We start from the raw sequence: 19404 nt of genomic DNA, 5'->3' as shown, positions 1-19404 counted from the left end.
GACTGAGAGCCGGCACGCAGCAGGGGGCTCTGCTAACAGACCAGCAGGAGGATCAGCCGGTGCCTGCGCTGCAGCTTTGCTCCACCACTAGCCTTGCACGCCCACCCCCGCCATAGTCGGCCACTGGACTCCCCCACTCACTGCTGGTGATCTCGCTAGCAGCAGGACCCACCAGTACCGATGAGGGGAGACAGAAAATATAGGACAATTTGCCTGTTTTTAAGAAAAAGTTGGGACACCTGCAGGAGGGCTTAAATACAGGACTGTCCCTTTAAAAATGGGACGTCTGGTCATCTTACTCAAAGAGGTTTCAGTGTTTTTTACTACACTTTTCATGTACATGTCATGCTCATGCAAGATGGCATTAGCTCCACAGTGTGTGTTACAGATGTTTGCACAGCACCCTTTCCTATAGCAGCAGCATGGGCAGCCATGCTCCAGCACACAGGAAATACTAGCTGCTCACAGAGTGAAGGGAGGGAGTCGCCTGGCTGCAGGAAGGCCTGTGCTGGGCGAGTCTGTGCTGCCTAGTGAAAGTTGGAAACATAACCGAGAAATAGGGAAGAGATTTATAACTGAAATCCCCTCTGCACTGCACAGCACAGCAGAGGAAGTACGTCCAGCCAAACCAGGAACTGTTAGCAAGGGCGACTGTCGTGCCCTTCCAAGAGGGGAGTGGGAAAGGTCTGTGTGCATCTTTAAAAATGAAGAATGATCTTTGGAACAAGGAGAAGAGCTAATAACAACACTGTTCACAGAGACAGCCCCAGTTTGGCTGGGACAGTCCTGGGGAGCTGCTGTCCTGGTCGGTGCCCTGGGGCTGTGTTGTGGTAGCTTTTTCCTCTCAGATGCTCCATTCTCAGCAGCAGCTCCCTCCCTCCTCCGCCGATTCTGCTCCGTCAGCAGCAGCCAGGACCAGCCCCTGTTCTTGCAGCCACCCATCAGCTACTCACAGTGCAAGGAAGAGCTGGAGCCCAGACAGGGCAGCTGGCAAGGAGCAGGGGCCTGACCTGCTGCTGGGAAAGGAACTTGCATGGGACAGAAGGAAAGAGCAGATGGGGTTGGGGGAGAAGGCAGGAGCAGCCATCAGAACACTGGTTTAGTTGGAGGAAAAACAAAAAGGAGTCAAATGTTGGCTGCTATGCACACTTCAAAGGTGAAACCAATGCTGTCCTCAGCAAAAATTGTTAGAAAAATGTGCTTACTCATCCTAACCCTTTTCTAGAGAAAAGTTACTAGCAGCCTCTCATTCTTCTGAAGTAGCTCCGATGGGAAGGGAAAGCTCTTTGCTCCCACAGGTAGTATGAGGGAGGTGATGGATGAGCCTGAGACTGTGTCTGTCTTTCATTCTCCTAAACATTCCTGCCGCTCCCCCATGGGCTAGAGCCGCAGTGTCCGGTTCTGTTACCTCCCTAATCAGTCACCTAGAGAAGATAGGTAGAAATGGAATCTTTGTTCCCTGAGTGTTGACATGAGACCATCTTTCCTGATTCTGTATTGCAGCTCCTATTTCACACATCTTATTTATCTGTCTGTACATGTCAGTATTTGGAGATCTGGAGTGTCTGGTAAAGCTCTCAGTATCTGCTACCACCACACCTCACTAGCCCAAGGTAGACTAGTAAAAACATTGTTAGCTGATCATGAATGACTGTATGGACAAACTAATATGCTTTTAAGTGTTGAATTTTGTCTGAAAACATGTTCGCTAAAACCCTTTCAGAAAGACCCTGTTTTCCTAGTCCACCCAGAGCTGCCTGCTCAGGTGTGACAGGACACAAAATAGATTTTGGGCAAGCCACATATAGTAGCTGGACTGTAACATGTGCGCCCAAGTGTATGTAAGGCCCTCTACTTACAATCTTATAGTGGTCTCCTGCTGACATAGCACTATGCACACAAGCACTTATGCTGGCAAAACTTACATCACTCATGTGGTGTTTTTTCATACCCCTGAGCAATAAAAGTTTTGCCGACATAAGTGCTAGTGTAGACATGGCCTAAAAGATGTCTGTACAGTCACCTTTCAAATTTCAACACATTGAATGCCATAACAAACTGCCTACATTCCAGTCAGATACATGTCTGTCTGTTAAATGCTTCCTGCTGCATAATGTGCCAGGAATCTGAGGCAAAAAATGTACCTCCGCTGCTCTCTGGTGTACCTGGGAGCGTCTCCCCAGAAGGTGCATTGATGCTGACACGTAAGGATTCTGCTGAACACTGCCACCCACCCTGCAGGTAACAGTGTTCATTTACCAATGGGATGAGTAATCCCCTAAGGACAGGTGGTGAGGAAGGACAAGGTGACTGCAATATTAGAGAATGCAGACACCTACATGAAACAGCATCTGTTACATTAACATTTCTCACCAGCAGCAAATTGCTACACGTCTTTACAAAAGAACTATTGGATTTGTGAGGGGTAAGAAACACTATGACTTGTTTCAGACAATGAGGGCCATTTAGCCTTAAGTGTTATGAGTCACAAAAGAGAGGAAGGGCTCATTGACTCCACTTTTATGTAATTTTTTTTTATACATTTTACTCTCCCATCACAGGGAATTTTTAGAATTGCCTTGATTGCATTTGGGTCGATCCTTCGTCTCCCCTATTTCCTATTCACAATATGCCATCTTAGATTTTATTAGCCGCATTGCTGCTTGATTTCCTCAGGCTTCAGCTGTCGGGTGTGTAGGCCAAAACTTGGATAAACATAATCTCAGAAAGGGGTGTAGCTAATTCTTTCATATGTGGGTATTCTACACAGAGCAAAATGCTGGAAAGAGTGAGCTCTCAACTTTTTGGCTGGAGCAGAATGATGCACATCATTCATGTAAACTTATGAATTTATACTTATAAAACTTGCAGATGACACAAAAATGTGGAAGTGGTAAATCGTGAAGAGGAGAGGTCACTGATTCAGAGTGATCTGCAGCTCTTGGAAAACTGGTTGCAAGCAAACAGTATGCGTTTTAATATGGCTAAATGTAAATATATGCATGGTGGGGGGAAGGCCATACTTACAGGATGGGAGATTATCCTGGGAAGCAGTGACTCTGAAAAAGATTTGGAGGGTCTTGGTAGATAATCATCTGAACATGAGTTTCCAGCGTGATGCTGTGGCCAAAAGAGCTAATGTGATCCTGGGATGCATGAACAGGGAATCTCAAATAGGAACAGAGAGGTTATTTTACCTCTGTATTTGGCAGTGGAACAGAGGCTGCTGGAATACTGTATCCGGTTCTGGTGACCACAGTTCAAGAAGGATGGTGATAAATTGGAGAGGATTCAGAGAAGAGTCCCAAGAATGATTAAAGGATTAGAAAACATTCGTTATTGTGATAGCCTATCTATTTAGCTCAGCGTTTCTCAGACTAGGGGTCCCAATCCAAATGGGGATCACAAGCCTATTGTAGGGGGGTTGTGGTATTGTCACCCTTACTTCTGCATTGCCTTCAGGGCTGGAAAGCTGGAGAGTGAAAATGTAAGGGTGGCATGGTATGGGGGTGGAGGGGTCATCTGAAATATTTTCAAAGGGGGTTCCAGGAAAAAAAGTTTGAGAACCCCTCATTTAGTTTAACAAAGAGAAGGTTAAGAGGAGACTTGATTACTGTCTATAATATCTAATAACTTGCTCTTCAGTCTAGCAGAAAAAAGCTATAGCATGATTCTATGGCTGGAAGATGAGCTAGACATATTCAGACTGGAAATAACACATGCATTTTTCACAACGAGAGTAATTAGTTACTGGAACAATTTACCAATGGCCATGGTGGATTCTCCATCACTGATACTTTTAAAATCAAGATTGGATGTTTTTCTAAAAGATCTGCTCTAAGAATCATTTTGGGTAAATTCTATGGCCTGTGTAATACAGGAGGTCAGACAAAACTTTCTCAGGGATCCCTTCTGGCCTTGGGATCTATGATTTATAGACCAAAACCTTCTCTCTTTACTCATACTTACCCAGATTTCAGTGGGACTACTCACATGAATAGAATTTGGCCCTATGTGACACTTCTTTTCATCTTAGATGCTCCTTGAGACTAGATGAGTCACAACCAAGAAGTGACTGCAAATCGAACAGACCCCTTCAATCCAACAGTTTTAATTAAACCTAATTTAGAGCCAGTTTTCTGAGTAGCTAATAAAATCAGCGATTGTCCATGCTTCCAGGACACAGGAGGGTGTTTTGTTTTAAAGTCATGCTGCAATACAAGACACACAGTGGAAATAAGAATCTGGTCCTAGATATTTGCATAATGTAAGAATGGGCGCTCAGAGGCCTTTCATCTCAGGAAGGAGACAAATCTGCCTTATATTTTAACTAAGATACTACAGGGGTGTTAAGTTTTGCAGCATGAAAGAAAGTTTGAGTAGAGGACTTGCAAAAAATGCTCTTTAGTCAGCACTACAGTGGAGTGCACTGCGTAATGGATGTGCCATACCACATCTCACATGGTGCCGAGAGGAGACCTTTGAAAGGGAAAAAAATCCCTGCCAAGAGACATTGATGAGATTCTGGAGGAAATCAAGCAGATGTGCCTCACAGCATATTGTTTCCTGCGATTTCCACAGAGAGGAACCTCACAAAAAAGTCTGCATTTTCCAAAGAAGGCTGCTAGGAACAGGAGCACAGCACTAAAGGCAGCTACCTATGTTTGGCCAGGGAAAGCTGTGTGTACCTGGCACCCGTGCAAAACCTTCAGTGGATGACTCTCTGCCTAAGTTTACACCAAGGCACAATTGTCCAGCACAAATATGGCTTTGCGTGTACAATGGATGCATGCTTTGTGGCTACTGTTTTAGGCACTGGTATTTCAGAATTAGGCCCAGTACAAAGCAATTCATTCTAACCTGACACAGGAAGCTGTTGCACGCACCTCATTGATTCCTCACTGCAATTATTTCCTATGGAGCTTCCAGGCTAAGTAGTCTGTCCCCCCCCACCCCCACCCCCAGGTTGTTTTTAGAGGAGTGCTTTGGAAGGGTAAATCAGTATCTGAGAACAAAGCATCAGCAGGAGGTGCTAGTGGAAGCCTCGGTGCTCTAATGCCTGTGCACAAAGAAATACATTAGAACAGTTACCAAAAATTGCAGGGGTGTAGGCTATAATTTAAGCCGGCTGGAGGCAGAACTAATCCATATCCTTGTAGCTCAACTTCGGTGCTCTTTTGACAGCTCTTTGGTAATACCCTATTTTGGTTTTGCCATTTGAGCATGGTTCAACAAAAACTATGTATTGATGGGTAACAATGCATTGTGTGCAATCTGCAGGAGAACAATTTATCTGAGCCAGCTGTGGATGGTTTTTTCTTGCACTGGATTACATTGGTTCTCTGATTATACAGCTGATGGGGGCCTGAACCTGAATGCTCTGTGGAGGGGGACTTGGGTGCTCAAAGGAATGCAGGATTGGCCCTTGGACTCTATGAAGCTCAATTATCTTTGCATTCCACAATGAGAAGAGTTGGCCTTGGGCTCATTTCTTACATCTCTGAGCAGTTACTCACACAGGTAGCCCCACTGACTTCAGTGAAACCACTCATGTGAGTAACTACTTACTGGTGTGAATGAAGAACCCACAATTTGACCTGTCAGCAGCAGAGACCCAAACGATGACTGGCTTGGTATTGGGCACTGAGTGCATGTTGGGGACAAAGGGCATGAAGAGACACTCAGCACACTCACACAGGAGGCAACAATAGTTTTGCTAGTAGGACAGCGGGTGGGAGGGGGGCACAAATTGTCCCATTAGTACAGTTGAAGGACTAGAGGGAGCACATGGATTGAGCAGGGCCATGGTTTTGCTGGCAGGGCAATATAGACTTCCTCTTTTCTGCAGGTGTAGCGTGATCCAGGAACCTCTTGATGCCAACTGGCAAAGGGCATAGCGAGTGCACAGGGTTTTACAGGAATCCCCTGGGTGGATATAATCATAATAATTCACTAAAGGGTGGCATAGGGGGTCTCTACTGAGAGCTGGTAGCCCACTGGTCATCATAATCATTGCATAATGTGTGTATGGATAATATTTAAGGCAGTGGTTCTCAGAACTGGTAACCTTTTTCACATAGCAGGCCTCTGAGTATGACCCCCCCCCAATTAAAAACTCTTTTTTATATATTTAACACCATTATAAATGCTAGAGGCAAAGCGGGTTTGGGTGGAGGTTGACAGCTCGCAATCCCCCATGTAATAACCTTGCAACCCCCTGAGGGATCCTGACCCCCAGTTTAAGAACCCCTGATTTAAGGAATTGTGTGTCTAGATGAAGAGTTATGTTCTGAAGGCAGGTAACCAGGAGGAGACATCCCTTGGACAGGTTCCTTTCAGGCAGGGGGTAACAGATGCTTATCTCCCTGTCTGGTCATTGTGTGCCTCATACTGTATGTCTGTCTGCATACTAAGCCAGATACTGATTAAGAAATTGCAAAATCTACAAGAAAGAAGTATACAGGGGAAAAAAAACCCGTCACTGGTGAGGGGAGGGATGCATCCTGTTGATATATAAAGACAATGAATTGTTCTTATATACCTGGGGATACAAACAGACTCTTGGGTTTTTTCGCTGAAGAGGCAAACTGACACCATGAGAGACCAGGATCCCATTATGCCAGGCACATACAAACACAGTGAGAGAGAGTCCCAGCCCCAAGGAGATTACAGTTTAAATACACAAGACAGATGAAGGGTTGGAGGGGAAAATGAGGTCTCATGAGATAAAGTAACTCAGCCAAGGTTAAACAGCAGGTTAGTGACAGAACTAGGAATAACACATAGGTCTCCTGACTGACTCCCAGTCCACGAACAGAAGATCACAGCCAAGGACTTTGGGTGAGCATTGCTCTCTAAGAAAGTAAGTGTCTAGTTAAGAGTGTCTAGGTTCTAGAATGTGTGTTATGATTTCCCAATACTTCTACTTGCTACTACTTGAATATCTACTTTGTTAAAATAAACTTTTACTTCTTTTCACTACAAACATATCTCAGTGCTGTGTGCTAAGTGGAGCAGTGATCTGTGATAGAACTGGCAAGCTGGGGCATATGGCTTCTTTGGAAGTAGCAAATCTGTGACTACTGTAAGCAACCAGTGGACCAGGGACTGAAAACTCAACACTCAAGGCTGATTCTCGGAGGGCTTGGGTGTGGCAGGTTGCGTAGGCCTAGGGAGAGGGCTTGTGTTGCCTGTGGCCAGTGGAATTGGGAAGCTGACACCTGGCAGGCACAGACACAGCTTCCTCACAAAAGGGCAGGTGTTTGTGAGGTGTCTGACAGTGCTTGGTACCCTTCAGAAGCATCAAGACCCCCTACGTACTATGTTCACCCTGGGACCCCTGCAGTTAATGACTTTCTGTCATGACTTCTTCCACAACCCTTGGGTACACAAAGGGTCTCCTTCCTGAGCTCAGGACAGAGCTTATAGGCAGGATTTAACCCAATGTGTGCTAAATATGCTAACTAGCTCTGTATGCAGTGGCGGAGAGCAGTTTTGGCAACATCTTACGTTAATGGTCTCCAAATCCTTTCTTACTGTCAGATTTAACAGACAGCTGATTGAAATTAATAATATTAGGTGATCACGAACATATGTATTGATGAGGTGCAATTGTACCAGACACATGCAGCCTTTCCATAGGTCCTCCCAGTTGCCAGCACAAGAGTTCCAGGTTAAGCAGAAAAACTGGCAGAGCTAAGAGGATCGTTTTCTTTGGGAAAGAGTCTGCATGCAAAGGAAGGGTAATTTTCACAAGTTCTCACAGCCCTAATCAAGAACAGCTGTTGTCTAGCTAAGTGCTCATGCTTATCTCCTTCCTGGAGGTTAATCTTCATTAAATCTGTTTTTAAATAATCAGTTAATATTTAATTAATAAGGAATCTTATTAAATTTTAAATTCAATGCACATTTAAATCATTGCCATTTACAAGCGCACACAGCCTGTCTGACTAAGCCGGACTTGTCCTCTAGGTACTGATACAGATCTTGCACATTCCAATGCCAGTTGAAAGGTTACCTAAAAATGATGCAGCACGCCACCCTGGCTCCCACTGTGAATGTGGAAAGTGCAGCTCAATACCCAAGTGTATTGTATGACATTAGTGTCTGCAGGCCCCTACAGAGATCAGGTCTGTATAATGCCAGGCAAGTACAAGACAGTGAGAGAAAGTCCCTGTCCCAGTGATAATACTCTAAATAGACAAGACAGACAAAGGGCAGGAGAGGAAACAGAGGCCCAGTGAGATGAAAGCGACTCAGCCAAGGGCAAACAGCAGATCGCTAGCACAGCTGGGAATAGAACATAGGTCTCCTGACTGCCCATCCAGGGCCCTACTCACTGGACCACATTGGATGTGCTATTGGGTTGTACCAGCCTATCCGTACACCATCTAGCACATTGTCCCATCACCCAAGTTGTTCAGCAATTGCTCTATAAACTTACTTCTTGAAAAATTCTACTGCTTTTGCATAGCGAGAGTGCTCAGGGCTAATGGGTCTCAGTCTATGCAGCTATCCCCAAGTGGTTCAGATGAAGCCAGACACTCCCTTTAGGCCATCTTTCAAATAAGGGCGAAGATGAAAACTATCACATTTTAAAGCAATCAGGAATATTCAAGGTCCTAAATCTGAACAGTGTGTGTGGAGAAAGAATGCCATTCAGCTCTGCAAATCAACTATGAAATGGCATTGTGGAGTTCCAGGTTTATTGTCCCCAGTGATTTCCACATCAGATATTTGGAGTTTACAAGGAAAATTCTCCCCACCCCACATCTGCCATCCTGGGAGCTGAGTGGTCAAGTTGGGTGCTTTCCTTCTTGCACATGACCAGTACTAAAGGTTCTGCTAACAAAAGACACTTGTGCAACCCCATTTGTCTTCAGTAGATATAAGTAATTGGAGCCTGTTAAGGTATTTTATTGATGGACAAGAAGGAACAGAATCCAGCTCATTTTTAGCTACGTGGTCTCTGCCATGCTAACAGGAGTAGAAAGCAGTAGGCACTTGGGTTTGTCCCCAATTCTGAATATGCTCAGGAAGCAGATCTGTCAATTAAGATGCCTTTTTGTTTCCCAGAGCCGAAAGTCTTTGAAAAGTCACCAGTAAATACAGCTGAACAGGTATTTCCAAGTTTAATTATCTGCTAAGAACACCCTTCCCTGCCATCTCCTTCTGTAGAAGCACACAGGCCCCTGAACTCTAGCACGGCTGGTCGCATGAAAAGCCTCTGATTACAGTGACAGATCACCACATTTCAAAAGGTAAAGTTCCACATATTCTGCTATAATGAAAGGTACCAGCACCACCACCCCACACAGAGCTCAGCAAACTGGCTTTGTATAGGGAATGGTGAGGGCGGTAGGGGCTAGAGGAAAGTAGAATCCACTCCAATCCACAAGCAGGGACTGGCTTAGCTCCAGGGCCACCACGCTAGCCTGCTATTTTCCTCAGCTGGAAGAATCACCACACAGCTCCATAATGTGCTGGCACAGTAACGGCAGATGGAAGAACTATATCCCTCTCCTCCAACTGCTGCTCTGCACAGGGCTACACACCGCTTCCCAGAACCCCACTCTGATCCTCTTATCCTTGTTCTGCTGCTGCTCAAACCCCACTGCCTGATAGGACCATCACAGCCATGCTGGGGCCATTCCATGGCCCCTGAGCGGATGGCTAAATGGCACCCCGATGATATCATCTTATACAGGTCTTTTGTAGTTTATTATTTGACATATACTTAATTAAATGTCTATCTCCAGGGCTAGGCCTAGGGCTAGGAGAATTCAGTGGTGCTTTCTTTCAGATGTTTGCTAAACATTTTTCTTTTTAATCTAAACCATCATTTTCCAAGGGAAATAATAAAGAACATGTTTTCCTAGCTAAGTGGGAGTCCATGCTTGTTTGAAAGTCATTCTTCCCCTGCTTCCAAGGCTACCAGAGGAATAAAACAGAAAAACAAATATACAGCAGCTCAGAACTCAGGTTGCTACCAGAGCCAACTGAAACCACCATGGTTTTGAATTCTGCACTAGCTGGCGAAACCATGCTGACAGCCCCTCCTGTGCTCTCCTTGCCAAGCCGTCTGATTTGCCTCAGCAGGATTGCTCGACTCTGCAGTTCTCAGGGGGGCAGACTGGCAATCTCACAACAGCCTGATCCCCTTTAAATGCAGGTTTACATTTCCAAGTGACTAGTGATTTTAAGTGCCTCCATTTTGGGGTGTTCAAGTTGAGGCATCTTAAAAGGGTTTGACTTGCAGAGGGTAGATGCTTAGTAATGTCTAAAAAACAGGAGCCTTTAAAGTGTCTCAAGCTGGGCTCCCAAAATTTCCAGCCCCTTTTGGAATATTTCAGACCCAATTTGGAATTACGTATTTATTTGTAGGGGACCAACTGAGAAGAAAGCCCCTTTGTGTTAAGCACTCTCCGAACAGTAGTAGACAGTCTCTGCTAGATTAAATATGAAAATGAATACAATCCACACAGTTAGGATGTCCATTTTATAGGGACAGTCCCGATTTTTGGGTCTTTTTCTTATATAGGCTCCTATTACCCCCCACCCCCATCCTGTTTTTCCACATTTGCTGTCTGTTCACCCTACACACCGTAGCCTGTGTTAATTTTAGATTAGTTTCAGTTTTTTATGCTATCTTCACATTTTGTTTCTGACATGTCAATGATTTCTGTAGTGAGACCACACAACAGCAGCATTCAAGGTCTCCTGGGGAAAAAGCTGGAGGTTTTGGCAGCTGGAAGTTTAGAAAGCGGAGGTGAGATTTGGGTACGTGGGGAGGCAGTCTGGGATAAGCTCATTAGTGGGATGTTTCTGCTCAAAGCTAATACTGAAATAGTTAATACTGACATTTAAACTGTCATCTTTGGGTTTCAGAGTCAATCCACTGAGATGAATGCTGCAAATTCACATAGCAGAGCTATTGTTTCAATTTGTCTGCAGACTTAAGAAGACGACACTGCACCAGTTATATTTGGTTTTCATTGTCAAGGTTCTTTGTCGCCATATGGGTAGAAAATTTGTTTTTCTAAAATGAAAGTGCAGTTTGTGGAGCCCAATTCTGCAGCCAGGTGTGGATTTCATGAGACATGACCATGATTTTGAATGGGTAAATTTGGCAAAATGAGCCCTCCCGACCCCACTTCTACCTAAATTAACAATGGATACACCACACGCTTCAAAGAAACTTGCTCTCCAGTATACAATGGAACTATGGTTTAAGTTTAATTTCAGGCTTCGTGGCTGATATTTAAACTTCTTCACAGGCTGTTTTCTTTCCTTCCTTTTAGAAATGAGCAGGTTTTCCTAAGAAGAAAGCCCCAAGGCTTTATACTGGAGAGCTGGGCACACACTTTGCCAAGCAACTCCTAGGAGGGGCTGAGCATCCTGGCTCCAGTTTTGGGTCCTCAGCATTTCCCACAAGTAAGCTGTTGGTGCCTGATCTTCCACTATTGAAGTCCATGGGAAAGAAAGTCTCATCTGAAACTTGGTTTCATTTGTGGCGGGACCACTAATATTTTATTTGATAGGAATAAATTGTAACCAGTCCATGGGCAAGTACTCAGCTGCTGTTCCTCTACAATTAGTTCCAGCTCACGACATCAGGCTTCTTAAGAGCCCACCCACATATATCTACATATGGATTCAATTTCCCTTTGCAAAATGTCCATAGAATGTGCCCTTAATCCACATTTAAATATCCATGGCCACATCTCGTCTTTTCCCAATAAACAAAGTCACTTGAGTTGCCTGTCTGATCACTTTAAAGGTGAGTAAAGATCAGCTTGCTTTGGAGAATAGGCTGTAAATTATACCTGTAAATCACTGAACTGTAGAAGAGTACTCATCTGGATCAGGAATAATTCACAAGATTTTTGTAAAGAAATGTCATGACTCACTAGTTGAAGTTATTATTGCCAGAAGAGATGTAATGCTAATGGATGTAATAGCCTGCCTTAATTGATTAGTCTTGTTAGAGTTGGTATGGCAACACCCATTTTTTCATGTTCTCTGTGTATATATATATATCTTCCTACTGTATTTTCCACTGCATGCATCTGATGAAGTGGGTTTTAGCCCATGAAAGCTTAAGCCCAAATACATTTGTTAGTCTCTAAGGTGCCACAAGGACTCCTTGTTCTTTTCGCTGATTCAGACTAACATAGCTACCACTCTGAAACCTGTAATTTACACTGATGCTCAACTCATCCAGCACATTCTATGCATAGAGATAAGAGGCTAGCTTCACCTTGGGGTTAACTGAGGCCACACCACTGAAGTCACAACCCATTGTATTAGGGTGTATTTGGCCCAGGATGTGAAGTCATAGCATAGGTGCTGCAAATGGATTCAGATGTACTACTTAGCTAAATAGCTTAGTAGAGAAATCTCTCCATAGTTTGCCCCTCAGCCAACAACCGTTGGAGAGAGGCTATTGGGGAGGGGCAGTGTATGTGAGATTAGATTCCCTTCCCTAGGGTGGAGCAGGGGGAGGAGGAAGCATACAAAAGGATCTTCCCAGGAGGGCAAAGAGAGCAGCAGCAAAGACATCCCTTCAGTACGGGGCCCCTGCTGTTATCTGAGGGGAGGGAGAGGAGGATTAGGAGAAGAAGAAATTTGTTAGTGAATGTTGTGTTCTTCAAAAACTTTCTACATCATCTTGGTTATATTATAATCATGGGACTTTTTAGGGCTAATTGTTTTTAAATGCTTCCAATTTTGCACTCCTAAGCAACTGCAGGTGTAATTGCAGTGAGCTTAAATTGCAACCTAGATAACTCTTTGCACCTCAACATGCATTAGACATCTTACTCCTGCTTCAGGATCTAGTCAGTTGCTTCATTTAACCCTGGTCTTTACAAAGAAACAGAAAATCAATCAAATGTCCAATGTAAAAAGTGTATGTAAGGAATTGTAACTCCTTGCAGCCCAATTCCTGAGGCCATCTGGTAATACATGAATACCAGAAAATGAAAGTGACCAAACAAAAGTGAAATTGATTCACTATCCAAACTGAGTGTATACGCACACTATAACAGCATAAACAATAAGAGGAATCATGAATTAGATTTAAATTGATTTATTAATAATCCATGTAGTGATACTAGCAGAAATTTAAAACAAAAGAAAAGTATATGAATGTTGGCATGATTGTCCCACTAAATCACAACTTTTTTGTAATAAACCAAAGCCTGAGAATCTTGATAGTTAATTTTAAGGGAAAATTTTCCACTCAGATCTGCACAGTGGATCTGGACTGTACTCTTCAGCTCTTCCTATATATATGTACAGGAAGGGAGAACTACAGATCATAATCAAAATGTGCCTGGGGATCTGAAAGGAGAATTGTCTATAGCTTACTTGTAATAATATTAGGTGTTATGTTGTCATGGTGATGTTATAAACACAAGTCCCTAGACCTCTGGCACACATTGCAAAGTTCACACACACACACACACACACACACACACGGCAGGGGGTGGGGGATATTTCTAAGGTTAACCCCAGTAAATTCATGCTTTTAAATGCTCCCTGTATGTAAAAGTTACTAGAATTGGAGCAACTTTTTGAATATATTAATTTCACTGGGCAATTTGGGTGCTGTGTAAGTGACAAAGCACAGCTTTTTAATTGGCCATAATAGTTCAACAGTTTAAATCAGAGATCAGAAAGCATAGGTGTGTAGGTGAAAAGATTCACCTGGGTACATGCCAGTAATAAATCCATAAAATGTTAATCTATCAACCAGCATTATCCTATGAGGATTTAACCATAAATTTTTAAAAAAGTTAAACACTGATATTAAAGCTCCCACATTTGATTTATTGAACACAGACTAGCCAAGTTCTGCCTCACATGCAAAGTCCATTAGCATCAGTGAGAACTGAAGGTGTTTATCAGAGGACAAGGATAACAGCTGCTAGGTTATATCCACCACCTTCATGTACTTACATGACCCTCATCGCCGTAGTATCTGAGCACATGGTTTAACCAGTCCCAATACTTTCCAGTCATAGGGAAAGAAGAGGACCCGCGAACAAGAGCTGACTTTGCTGGCTCTTGGTGCAGCAGGCTGTCCACTTTCTTCCCCATAGTGAGGCATGGCGGTTTGGCCATTTCCTTGGCTTGAGAAACACGGCCAGAAAGCGCAGAGGCTGCTGAGGAGCAGTGTAGGGCCACTGCCTGCTCTTCTAACAGGGAATCCCCTTTTCCTCCGCAGCAGCACTTTTAAAAGGGCTGAGACAGAAAGAACCTGTTCCTGATTGGTGGCCATGATTGGGGCTGAGACATAGCATGGAAAAGGCAAGCTAGGCTGCTTGCCAGCTGTGTGAGATGAATGGATGGTAGCAGTGTAAGGATTGAGCTCCTGTGAAATCCTCACAGGCGCAGACTATACAAGTCCCTGCAGAGAAGTTGTCAGGGGTGAAACTAACTTGGTGTCAGCTGGGAGAAATCATCAAAACTTATCTTGACCTAATTCCACAAATAAGTACAATTGTCATGTCCTAATGGCTGAGGTGTTGTTTGAAGCCTGATATTGGAATGTATCAGTGCAAGATTGGAATTTGACTTTTCTTATGACCGTGGGTCACCTAATGTTCACCCAGAGACCCTGTGTTCTTTTAGCCCTGAGAACTTGTAGGGTTCATTTGTTTTGGGACTCTTGACCAAACCCTAGTGACACTGCACTCTGCAATAGTCACAGTATTAGGCATCAGTCTCATTTTGCACATTTGTTCCTGAAGGCAAGGCTTGCTCACTATGCTAAACACACATCCCCAATGCCCAAGATGGAAGTGCGCAGACCAGCAATCTTACAGCTTGTGCTTTACCAATATGCTAAGGAATGTGAACTGTTCACACATGGCAAGAGCTACACAGGAAATCTAAACAACACAGCAGCATGAATATCCAGGTGACCGGTGACTATAGAGCTGAAACATCTGGTTGCCAAATCCCCAGATCCAACCTTAAGACACACAGTCATCTGGCCATGTATCTGCACAGCACTCTGGAGGATACTGAGCATAAAGAAGTGTCCCAGTCAAAACCACAGTTTCCTCTGTGATAGATAAGTAATGCAAACTGGTGGGGACACTCCACCTGTCATGGAAAGGACAGACTGGTGGGGAAAAGAGCTTTCCAGTGGTTGCGTTCACTTCAGAATCCATGAGCAGAACGACTGACAGGATTAATCTTGGCTCTTGAGGCCATGCATACTATAAAAAGCACTACAATGATTTGTGACATGCTAGATCAGTGTTAGAGTTTCAGAAGTGAAGTGAGCTTTACTCTGCCTCTCTCTAGTGCTTCAGAACACCTAGCTTACTGCTTGTCCTCAAGATGTTTGCACAAGAGATGGAAGGATCAAGGCTATACCCAGAAGTATCTGATTTCCTTTCATCTGCTAATCAAGCTTTATTCAGGAAGGCGATGCCAAGCCTGTGACTAAGAACTGAAGCAGAAGTAAAAGTAGATGCAGGGGAAGTATATCTTTGGCACCATGCAGAGTCAAGCTGACTTCTTCTTGTAGTAGCAGCACACATCTTCATCACGGACTGTTCACAGTCCAGACCTGCCCTCCTGCTCCCTCTCCAAATCCACCTGCAGGGTGGAGTTTAACAAGCCATACATGCAACCCAGTGAGTCAGCTGTAGTCACTGACCATCTCCCAACAGGACCAATACCTGTGAGCAAGGGAATAGATAGAAGAACAATGACACCTTGTCATACTGGAATTCTTAGTCCTAGAGCCTAATTCTGACCTCCACTGTTTATGACCCAGTTAAATATCTGATTGTATGTGGCACAGACAGTGTTAATAAATAAATTTGCTCATCTCTGTCCAAATTCACATCAATGCATGTATTAGAGTGTCTCAATTCAGCTGGCTCAGAATATGGCAAGAGCCAAAGGAATGACTGACTGTGTTTATAGCCTTGGTGACCATGAAATTAAAGGCAGCATGTTTGCTGCTATGCAGTGTGGTGTTCTCAGACAGCTCCTGTGACACAGCTCTGTGTACGGCTTTGCCATTGTGAAGGATGAACTTTTGTCAAGGCTGTTATAAGAATCCGACATTCATGATCATCTTCATTTTCTCCCATTAGTGTCCATGGTTTCCCACATTGAGACTGGGCCCTTGAGACACAGCTGATGTGCTTTGCTAGACGGAACACCAACTATGAAAAGCACTCTGTCAAATGCAGTATTCAAAGAAATCAGAAGTGAGCACAGGTCCACATTCACAAATCTACCAGTACACTGTGTCCTTAGATTCACAGCCCTTACAACTTTGCAACTTTGAATAGCTATTTCAGTTGCTGCAAAACAGATCCTTTTTGTGTTCACAGGAGATGCCATGATAACCACCAGGAAGACCAAAGTCCCCTGTTTATCCAAAAACATCTATGTGTGATGGAATTGGAGCTTCTCTGTAATAATTTATGAATGTTGTGTGTTGACTTGGTTATTGGGATGTCTGCTGCATTCGTTTATTTTTAGTGTAATGGGGGGCGCAAACAAGAAGGAAGGGAAGAAGAATGGCTCAGGATAAGTCACTTTTCAACAAACACTGAAGGGGTGTTAAGAGAACTGGTCTTGACAGCAGGGCCAAGGCCTGGGAGCTGGAAGATCAGAAGAACTCCAGCAGTTTAAAAAGGGACCCCGTCTCAAAAGGAAGGGTGCTGCTCAGGGAATTGGTTTTTTTTGTGGTGGGGGAGGACTGTACCCAAAGACACACTTTGGGTGTCTGGAGAAGGTAGGCCTGCATAGGTTACCATCAGAGCATGATAACACTTCAGGTAAGATAGGCATGCTTCTAGATGGTTGGTTGTTTTAAAATCCTCTCTCTCTAAATGCTTTGGTCCTCCTGTTTAAATAAATGATGCTTTTGTTTAAGAAGGCTGTATGTCACTGGTCACAGACTCCCAAAGGGAAGAACTATGGGTGCGTGAACACAGCTAGGTAAGAAAGGTAGATATACAGTGTGCTGTAGCTCAGAACTCTGTCTAAGAGTGGAAGAATTGTGGAATTCCACCCAAGGAGAGGTAAAGGCACAAGGCCTATTACCTGAGCGGCACACTTAAAGAGACCACAAAGGGGACAGAGGTGCAGCTAGTCCTGCAACTGTGACACACTGCACCACAGACAACAAAAGTGTAAGCTTTCCCACACCACTTTGGCAACATTCCTCAAACTTGACCTGGAAGGATCATCTCTAAGGCTCAAAGGGTAGTTTATTGGTCAGGCCCAGCCAATTCTTGACCTCTCTGCTGAGAATGCCAACAGAACTGTCACTTGTAATAGATTCATGGTGTCAATAATTGGGACCATGGCCAACAAGACATGTAACACAGATTGTGGCTTCACTGGAGTCAGTGGCACAATTCCCACTGGCCAGGTCAGCTGATTCAGTCTTATGGGGCTCAGGCTTCAGGGCTATAAAATTGCAGTGTAGATGTCCAGGCCTGAGCTGCAGCCCAGGCTCTGGGACCCTAAGGGGTAAACACAGCTTCAAGCCTAATCCCCCTTCTATCAACACACAAAGTGCGCTAACCCAGGGCTTGGACCCAGCCCGGACCCCACAGAGTCTGAATCAAACCAGTATCCAGAGTTCAATCCCTATTGTTTTGCAGTGTGGGCACAGCCCCACTGGACTAGTGCGCTGGAAGTCCACCGAAAGTATTCCACAATCTCAAAAGCTGACTTTCTTTGTCCTCTGGACAGTCATGTTTGGTGGACAGTCAAGTTTTCTTACATTGCACCGTGAACTAAAGAATAGAGCAGCCACATTTTGGGAAGCACTAGGAAGTCTGGGATATGGGTGGTTAGACTCAAGCCCACATAATGCAGTATAGACATTGGAGCCCCAAGTTGGGACCCAGGATTCAATAATTCCTAAACTAGAGTTATAAATGAGTGTAGATGCTCAAATCCTAGGCTAGCAAACCCAGGATCTGCTAACGCATTTTCTACAAACCCTGGGCTTATATTGCAGTGTAGACATGCTCTAATTAATGTGAGCTGGGTTTGAACTCCCAGCCTACCACTGAGACACTCAATACCCAGAAATCATTGGATTTTACTTGCATGTACTACTCTTTTTAAAATGCTGCTGAGATATATATATATTCCAACTAATTCTGTAACTGCGTAAGCAATGAAAGCTATTGAAAGAGAGGATCATGTTACCCAAGTATACATCATGCTTGAAGAGTGCATAAATATAAGCCTATATATTTCAACATATTTTAATATCAGGGTTTTTTAGTTGACATTTTCCAGAGACATCTGAAACAGGATACAGTTAGATTAATAAAAGACCTACTTTTCCCTTCATCCTAGTTGGCAAGTGAGCTCCAATCCAGAAGTTTCTTACTCAACAATACTCTTCTTATGGCTGAAATGGCACTGTTTACACTGTTGTCACAGTGTTAGAGGATTCTGTCATCACAAATCTGCTTCAGGCCTGCAACACAGGAAATGCACTTTCCTGAAGACGGGAAAGATTTTCTTCTGTCAGTTGGAATAAAGTGGTAACTAGAGTATAAATAACTGATTATTTTTGTACATTTGACAGTCTGTTTTTCCCTTCTCCTCTGGCCTCCTGCATGTAGTCTTGAGCAGGATGAAGTGCCTTCTGAAGCTAGTTTTCACAAGAAGACATTGTTTACTGCTGTGGATTAGTGAGGCTAAATAATTGGTCACTAGTAACACTGGTCTACAATTTTTGAGAAGTCGTCTGCTTCAGAGATAAAATGTGATATTTATTATGTATTTTGATGTGCTGAATTCAAATATGACAATTAAAACAACTGATTGGCTACTGTTTCTAAGATATTTAAGTTTTTACATTTTATGTCTATGTATATTGTGTAGATAGTAGAGTTTTAATCATAAATTGTAAGCCTAGGTCTTTTCATGTGTTTATGGTTGCTTTACATGATAATATTTCACCTGTCCTGTTTATGTAACACTTTAAAAATCAGCAAAAGGGTTCTATAAATAAAATTGATTATGAAACAAAAGGCAAAAAACTATTATGTACATAGTTTAGTCCTATTCAGTGTCTACTCGGCACTTCTTGGCTTGTCTCTTGTATTCATTAAATGGAGCATCTCTTGTCACTGTCCAGCAATAGTCTGCAAGCATTGATGGGCTCCATTTGCCCTGATAGCCTGCCAGGAGATTCCACTGCTGTAATCTGGAGCCCAACAGCTCTGCCTTACTCTTAGGGAGTTCCAAATCCCTGACAAGGTCATTCAGTTCACCTTGTGTTATGAGGTGTGGTTCAGAGGAGGAGGATGGGAGAAAATGTGGATCTTGTGACATTGATGGTTCAGGACCAGAAGTTTCATCCTCTTCCTCTTCCTCGTCTGACTCAAGTGAGAA

At 43.7% G+C, this 19404-nt stretch overlaps 1 long non-coding RNA gene across 1 annotated transcript; it reads left to right on the top strand.

Moving 5' to 3' along the window:
* The first annotated feature begins 7001 nt into the window (after nucleotides 1–7001).
* LOC127057310 (uncharacterized) lies at nucleotides 7002–19204 on the top strand. The gene is made up of 3 exons (XR_007776058.1): nucleotides 7002–7084; nucleotides 9076–9260; nucleotides 16365–19204. It is a non-coding gene; the product is annotated as an uncharacterized LOC127057310 (long non-coding RNA).
* Nucleotides 19205–19404: the final 200 nt, after the last annotated feature.

This window comes from Gopherus flavomarginatus, chromosome 8 (assembly GCF_025201925.1).
Source record: "Gopherus flavomarginatus isolate rGopFla2 chromosome 8, rGopFla2.mat.asm, whole genome shotgun sequence".
Lineage (NCBI taxonomy): Eukaryota > Metazoa > Chordata > Testudines > Testudinidae > Gopherus > Gopherus flavomarginatus.
The sequence above is the reverse complement of the archived record's forward strand: the minus strand, read 5'-3'. Positions and strand labels throughout refer to the sequence as shown.